Source organism: Mustelus asterias, chromosome 16 (genome assembly GCF_964213995.1).
Source record: "Mustelus asterias chromosome 16, sMusAst1.hap1.1, whole genome shotgun sequence".
NCBI lineage: Eukaryota > Metazoa > Chordata > Chondrichthyes > Carcharhiniformes > Triakidae > Mustelus > Mustelus asterias.
Window position 1 is genome coordinate 8644608 of NC_135816.1, and position 8294 is coordinate 8652901.

The window sequence follows — 8294 nt, forward strand, 5'->3', positions numbered from 1 at the left end:
TGAGTGTCTGCAACAATCTACCAGAGGTAGTAGTAGAGGCGGGAATAATTTTGTCTTTTAAAAAGGGTTAAGACAGTAATATGAGTAAGATGGGTATAGAGGGATATGGGCCAAATGCGGGCAATTGGAACTAGCTTAATGGTTTAAAAAAGGGCAGCATGGACACGTTGGGTAGAATGGCCTCTTTACATTTGTAAACATCTATGACTCCAAGACTCATTATGAAGCGTATATAGCGGGATACCTTTGAAAGGCCGTCATAGGAGAACTAACCGAAAAGAAATAGTCGCTGAATCAATTTGCCCTTTGCAATGTTTGCAAAAGTTTCATTATACAATTGGTTTTGTGAAGAATTTGGAGGATATTAGGTAGAATGATATAATTAAGGTATTTTGCATGACTTGGCCTTATGGAGGGCTCATGGCCACCAATGGTCGGGGGTGGTAGAGAGTATTGGCGATGGGAGACTTCCGAAATCGAGTGGCCACAAGCAGAGGGACGCATTGTCTGTAATGGGTGGCTGTAGGGCTGGCAGAAAGTGCAGAAAAGAAGGAAGAGGTAAAATCTGTGGCATGAGAGTGACAACTATAATTTTGATTACTTTTGGAAACAGGAATCAGTGCAGTTCACCAACAAGTGATGGATTACTTGGAATTGGAAAATAATGTGGGTAAAAATGTATTGAACGAATTGAAATTCGAAGATCATTGAGCAGACAACTCCGGCAGCCGAATACTGGAATATTTGAGTTTAGAGATGGTAGAAAAGCATGGATAAAGGATTCACTGGAACAAGGGATGAGACATGGGCAACAATATATTATGTTCGGGAGGAATTCTAAGTAGCATTTGTGAAACAGCGGACTGACTCACATCTGGTGTTGGAAGGATAAAAAGTCAGTTTCAGCGTAAGAGAATGACCAAACAACGAAACTATTCCAATGGTATAAAGTTTGTCCCAAGAGGGTGCTAGATCTTTTAACAGATTAACTGAAAGAAATTTCAGCTCATGCAAAATAAAATATCAGTCAAGATGTGCAGCAACAGAGAGAAAGTGCATTGCTGGTCGTGAATGATATTTTTAAAATACGATCTGACTGTCAACAGCAAAATATGTGGAATCTGACCCCAATTTTGTGGATAATTTCATCAAGCAGCAACTTACAGAAGAGGAGGAGAAATGGAGGAAGGATAAAAATTTGGTGTGGGACAAGAAAGTGTCACACTTTCTGATGTTTGAGATATTATACATAGAACATAGAACATAGAACATAGAACATTACAGCGCAGAACAGGCCCTTCGGCCCACGATGTTGCACCGACCAGTTAAAAAAAAACTGTGACCCTCCAACCTAAACCAATTTCTTTTCGTCCATGAACCTATCTACGGATCTCTTAAACGCCCCCAAACTAGGCGCATTTACTACTGATGCTGGCAGGGCATTCCAATCCCTCACCACCCTCTGGGTAAAGAACCTACCCCTGACATCGGTTCTATAACTACCCCCCCTCAATTTAAAGCCATGCCCCCTCGTGCTGGATTTCTCCATCAGAGGAAAAAGGCTATCACTATCCACCCTATCTAAACCTCTAATCATCTTATATGTTTCAATAAGATCCCCTCTTAGCCGCCGCCTTTCCAGCGAAAACAATCCCAAATCCCTCAGCCTCTCCTCATAGGATCTCCCCTCCATACCAGGCAACATCCTGGTAAACCTCCTCTGCACCCTCTCCAAAGCCTCCACATCCTTCCTGTAATGTGGGGACCAGAACTGCACACAGTACTCCAAGTGCGGCCGCACCAGAGTTGTGTACAGTTGCAACATAACGCTACGACTCCTAAATTCAATCCCCCTACCAATAAACGCCAAGACACCATATGCCTTCTTAACAACCTTATCTACTTGATTCCCAACTTTCAGGGATCTATGCACACATACACCTAGATCCCTCTGCTCCTCCACACTATTCAAAGTCCTCCCGTTAGCCCTATACTCAACACATCTGTTATTCCTACCAAAGTGAATTACCTCACACTTCTCCGCATTAAACTCCATCCGCCACCTCTCGGCCCAACTTTGCAACCTGTCTAAGTCTTCCTGCAAACTACGACACCCTTCCTCACTGTCTACCACACCACCGACTTTGGTGTCATCAGCAAATTTGCTAATCCACCCAACTATACCCTCATCCAGATCATTAATAAATATTACAAACAGCAGTGGCCCCAAAACAGATCCCTGAGGTACACCACTTGTAACCGCACTCCATGATGAATATTTACTATCAACCACCACCCTCTGTTTCCTATCCGCTAGCCAATTCCTGATCCAATTTCCTAGATCACCCCCAATCCCATACATCTGCATTTTCTGCAGAAGCCTACCATGGTGAACCTTATCAAACGCCTTACTAAAATCCATATATACCACGTCCACTGCCTTGCCCCCATCCACCTCCTTGGTCACTTTCTCAAAAAACTCAATAAGGTTAGTAAGGCACGACCTACCTGCCACAAAACCATGCTGACTATCACCTATCAATTCATTACTCTCCAAATAACTATAAATCCTATCCCTTATAATTTTTTCCAACATCTTGCCGACAACAGAAGTGAGACTCACCGGTCTATAATTCCCGGGGAAGTCTCTGTTCCCCTTCTTAAACAATGGGACAACATTCGCTAACCTCCAATCTTCTGGTACTATACCAGAGGCCAACGACGACCTGAAGATCAGAGCCAGAGGCTCTGCAATCACTTCTCTTGCCTCCCAGAGAATCCTTGGATAAATCCCATCCGGACCAGGGGATTTATCTATTTTCAGACCCTCCAGAATATCCTGCACATCCTCCTTATCAACTGTAATACTGTCTATTCTACTCCCCTGCAACCCAGTGTCCTCCTCAGCTATATTCATGTCCCCTTGCGTGAACACCGAAGAGAAATATTGGTTCAATGCTTCACCAATCTCCTCCGGTTCCACACATAACTTCCCTCTGCCATCTATAACTGGCCCTAAACTTGCCCTAACCAACCTTCTGTTCTTGACATACCTATAGAACGCCTTAGGATTCTCTTTAACCCTATCCGCCAAAGTCTTCTCATGTCCCCTTTTAGCCCTTCTAAGCTCGCTCTTCAACTCCCTCTTAGCCAATCTAAAGCTTTCTAGTGCACTACCCGAGTGCTCACGTCTCATCCGAACATAAGCCTCCTTTTTCTTTTTAACCAACAAAGAAACTTTTTTGGTGCACCACGGTTCCCTAGCCCTACCAATTCCTCCTTGCCTGACAGGGACATACCTATCACAGACTCGCAGTAGCTGCTCCTTGAAAAAACTCCACATGTCGGACGTTCCCAGTCCCTGTAATCTCCTAGTCCAACCTATGTTTCCTAATTCTCTCCTAATAGCCTCATAATTACCCTTCCCCCAGCTAAAACCACTGGCCCGAGGTTCATGCCTATCCCTTTCCATCACTAAGGTGAACGTAACCGAATTGTGGTCACTATCACCAAAATGCACACCAACTTCCAAGTCTAGCACCTGGTCTGGCTCATTTCCCAGCACCAGATCCAATATAGCCTCACCTCTAGTTGGCCTGTCTACATACTGAGTCAAAAAACCTTCCTGCACGCTTTGAACAAAAACTGACCCCTCTAACGAGCTGGAGCTATAACAATTCCAGTCAATATTAGTCAAGTTAAAATCCCCCATAACAATTGCCCTATTACTTTCACTCCTAAGCAGGATTGACTCCGCAATCCTTTCCTCAACCTCTCTAGAACTTTTAGGAGGTCTATAAAAGACTCCCAACAGGGTGACCTCTCCTCTCCTATTTCTAATCTCCGCCCATACTACCTCAACAGATAAGTCCTCATCAAACCTCCTCTCTGACACTGTGATACAATCTCTGACCAATAATGCTACCACATACCATACGTGCAGAACGTATGACCAAATGTAAGCAGCCACGCTAATTAGGAAACAGGAAAAATGCTAGAGTAACATAAAATCACCCTTATGTGAAAAGTTTAAATGAGATCAGAGAGATCGTATGGGGACGAGGCAGCGGGGTCCCTGTCACTAAGGGTGTCGTTTGTTTTACTGGCTGCAGGAATTTCAGTTGGGTGGTGGACCTCTACCTGATTAGAGTGATTCAAACAATTAAAGAGATAACATTGGATCATAGTTGGAATGTGTGGTACAGATGCATCTTGCAATTATATTTTCGTGGATTAGTTCGGCTGCTATTGTGTTTATTTATGTAGTCAATAGCACCAGTGTCACTGATTTATGTTGCATAAGTACGTCAAGTTTCATCGTTTGAAATATTTTCCGAAATTCTTATGGTATTAGGGAGTGAAATATAGAACTCAGGCCATTTTTCAGTAAAGTGAAACTTTCTAGGGAAGTGTAAACTGAGTCATTCTACATTTCATTTGTGTATAATTTTGTTCGTTCTCATTTAAAGCTAATAACATACTACAACGTGGCATATAAATAGCTGGAGTACACATCATATATACTATTGTGTCCAGTTGAGAGCAAAATAGTTTAGTGGCACTGTCAATATCTTGAAGACTGTCCAAACGACATTTTCTAGAATGTTACCAGGAATGAGAAAATCTAATTACGTACAGGGAGTAGAAATCACGGATTTGTTTCCTTAGAGTAGCAAAGCGTGCGTAGAGATTTGAAGAAAGTGTTCATAATTATGATGGGTTCTGGCAGAGAAAATAAGAAAAGAACCGTTTCCTTAGAAAGACGTGATGAGCAGCTTTTTTTTAAGTTGAAAAAGTATCCAAAGTAAAATCGAGAGGAATTCTCTTTTTGCGCAGTGTTACTATAATCTGGAATGCATTGCCTGAAAGGACGATGGAAGAAAATATTATAGTTCCGTTCAACAAGAAATTGATCAGGTACTTGCATTTTATATAAGGTGGGTAACAAACTTAATGTGAGACAACAAGATTACTTACACAAGAAACGATTACTTTTATATAAAATCTGGAAGAAAGCTGAGAAAGTGTTTACCATTGACATACCCTTGTTGCATAATTTTCCAGGACCAATACATAACATTTAGTGAAACCAATGGATATGCCGGGTCCACACAACGATATCACCGGAGAATTTAGTTCAGCCTGACATCAGGGACATGTATTTAGTTTTACGAATCATTACTGTTCAACGTAACTAAGGTTCAAGAAATATTCTTGTCGCATTAACCACCTCAAGATATACATGCAATGTAACATTAGCAGAGCAAGGGGTTGCACTTCTATAATTTAGAAAATCAAACAATTATATATCAGGCTTCAATGTAAGATTAATTAAGCATGAACTGCTCAGGGTTGTGAGGAAGTAGGCAGGCATGTGTAGCATCAGTGGAAGGCAAGAATATAATAACAACAATAAGCAATTTGACTAATTTAGTCTTAAACTACCAAATTCGAAGATCTGGGGGTATGGCAAAGAATAACTTACCCAATATTTCAAAGTATAGCACACAGATCTACCCATGTGTGAATTATTTACTACTCCCTGCATCGAAATTGCTTCCAAGCTATAGTTTTGTGTTGATGTCCCGGACACCCAAGTCATTGAAAGGCAATGTAGGATTACAGGGCTTTAAAAACAGAAAATCACTTTTCGATGATTCTGGTGATAAACACACGGTATACTGATAACCTTCAGTCTGAGCAGATTCGGCATAGTTAAATGGTTCGATTGGTGCAGACCTCCGGTTAAAGGCGCCGTTCAAATTCCGACTTGTGTAACAACAAACCGCAGAATTGTCGTCTTCAGCAATATTTCTGCCTTGATTAAACTTCAGCATGACAAGAAAAATGATGGTTACAAGAAACAAAACTGACGTTGATCCCAATATAACGATTAAATAGCCATTAAGATGCGAAAAATATTTCGACGCACCAGGTTCATCAATTTGTTCAGAAGAATTTTCTGTTGCATTAGACAAGATGGTAACTGAGACCGTCACCGTAGTGGAGAGGCTTGGCTGTCCATTATCCTTCACGACGACGACCAATCTTGCTGTGCTGATACCTTGCTCCCTTAAACGTTGTGTTGCTCTGATTTCCCCAGAAAGAAGCCCCACAGTGAACAGATTTGGACCATTGGTCTCCAACAGTTCATAAGAAAGCCGGGAATTCTGACCGGAATCCGCATCAGTCGCGATTACTTTGGTCACCAAATATCCTGGGTGCAATACTGACTGCGGCCCAATCTCTACTGATGCTGAACTGTTCCAGGTTAAAGGTGAGACAATAACCGGTGCATTGTCATTTTGATCCAAGATTATAACATTGACAACGGCAGTACTGCTCAGCGGGGAAGATCCCATATCCTGGGCTTGAACTTTGATCTGGAAGTGCTTCAACTGTTCATAGTTAAAGGAGCGCAGGGCGTAAATGTCCCCATGTTTGGAATTGATGGAGACGTAAGCAGTCCCGCCTCTTCCTTCATTCTGAGTCTCCAGAATTGAATAGTGAATCTCACTGTTCTGGTCTAAATCTGGATCCAATGCAGTGACAGCAAATATTGACGCACCTGGAGTGTTGTTCTCCATCAGATATATGTTATATAAGGATTGTGTGAACTTTGGCACGTTGTCATTTATATCTGAAACGGAAACTAAAAGAGTTGTATTTGTTGAAAGAGGGGGAGACCCTCCGTCCCCGGCGGAAATACTGATATTGTATGTCGGGGATGCTTCACGATCCAAAATATCATTGGTAACCAACTTGTAGCTATTCCTCAAGGTTTTTTGAAGTTTGAACGGAAGTTGCCCTGGAATGTGACACTGTACGTGCCCATATTCGCCGGAATCAGGATCCATAACACTGATTAAAGCTATCACAGTCCCCGGAGGAGCATTTTCCTGCACCGGGCTGGACACCAAAGTCACGTCTATCTCGGGGATGTTATCATTTGTGTCTATCAGTCCAACCATCACTTTCGCGTGTCCAGCCATACCAGCCGGAGCGTTATCCACAGCCTCTACATCAAGTTCATAAAGACTTGATTCTTCAAAATCTAGTACATTCAGAACTGTAATTTCCCCAGTTTTCGGGTCTAAATTGAACAATTCGCGAACAGCCTGGGAAACATGGCTGGTGAAAGAATAGGTCAGTTCAGCATTGGTACCTTCATCTTTATCAGCAGCGTGGACTGTTGTCACCAACGTCCCTTTGCGGGAGTTTTCTATGACACTGGATTTGTATATCTCGTGATCAAATACGGGTGCGTTATCATTCACGTCCACGACAGTGATCGAAATTCGGCTGGTACCAGATCTCGGGGGTTCGCCGCCATCAACAGCCGTCAGTACAAGATTGAAGGTTGACTGTTGTTCACGGTCCAACGCTTTCTCTAACAACAGCTCGGCACTTTTGCTTCCATCATTTCGTGTCTGAACTCTGATGCCAAAATGTTCATTTGGACTGATCTGGTAAGTGCTGATTGCATTTGTGCCAATGTCCGGGTCGTGCGCGCTCTCGACAGGGAAGCGCGCACCTGCCGAAATTGATTCACTGATCTGCAAGAGGAATTCGCTATTCGGAAATCTGGGTGAATTATCATTTACATCTAATATTTCCACTGCAACAGGATGTATTTCCAAAGGTTTATCGAGGAAAACTTGCAAAGAAAGGGAACAGGCAGGGCTTTGTCTACAAAGCTGTTCTCTGTCGATCCGTTCATTAACAAATAAAACCCCATTTTCCAGATTTACCTCCATGTATTGCATCCTGTCGTCGGAGACCAGGCGAAATTTACGAGTCGATAATTCCCAAATATTTAATCTCAAATTTTCAGCGATGTTCCCAACAAAGGCCCCGTACTTCTGCTCCTCGGGAATCGAGTAGCGAATTTGTCCCGAAACCAGGTCCGACAGACAGAACAGGAAAATGAACGGGACCCCGCAGCTCATTTTCGCCATTGTTCTCGTGAGGATATTTTTGCAAAATGTAAATCATCCAATCGACTGTGCTAACGTGTCTCTTACACGACAACACTATTTGATAAAAAATCGTTTACAAATAGGAAACGGAGGAAAGCAAAAACTAGACCTGGGGAGCTTTGCTAAACATGACCGCACATCATAAACGCAGGCACCGTCTGTGTCTTCGCTTCTGATCTGTTCCGTGGACCGGGGAGAGAGGTAGATCCCTGGCAGCGTATCCGCTTCTTATTGGTAGACAGCGACACGAACAGACTCAACCAATAATTGCAGCAATTGTTCTTAAAGCGAGACGGTTTGGGGACAATATAAGGA

At 42.7% G+C, this 8294-nt stretch overlaps 1 pseudogene; it reads right to left on the minus strand.

Annotated features, from left to right (window-relative positions):
* Positions 1 to 5564: 5564 nt before the first annotated feature.
* On the minus strand, positions 5565 to 7958 carry LOC144505600 (protocadherin alpha-C2 pseudogene; annotated as a pseudogene).
* Between the last annotated feature and the right edge of the window lie 336 nt (positions 7959 to 8294).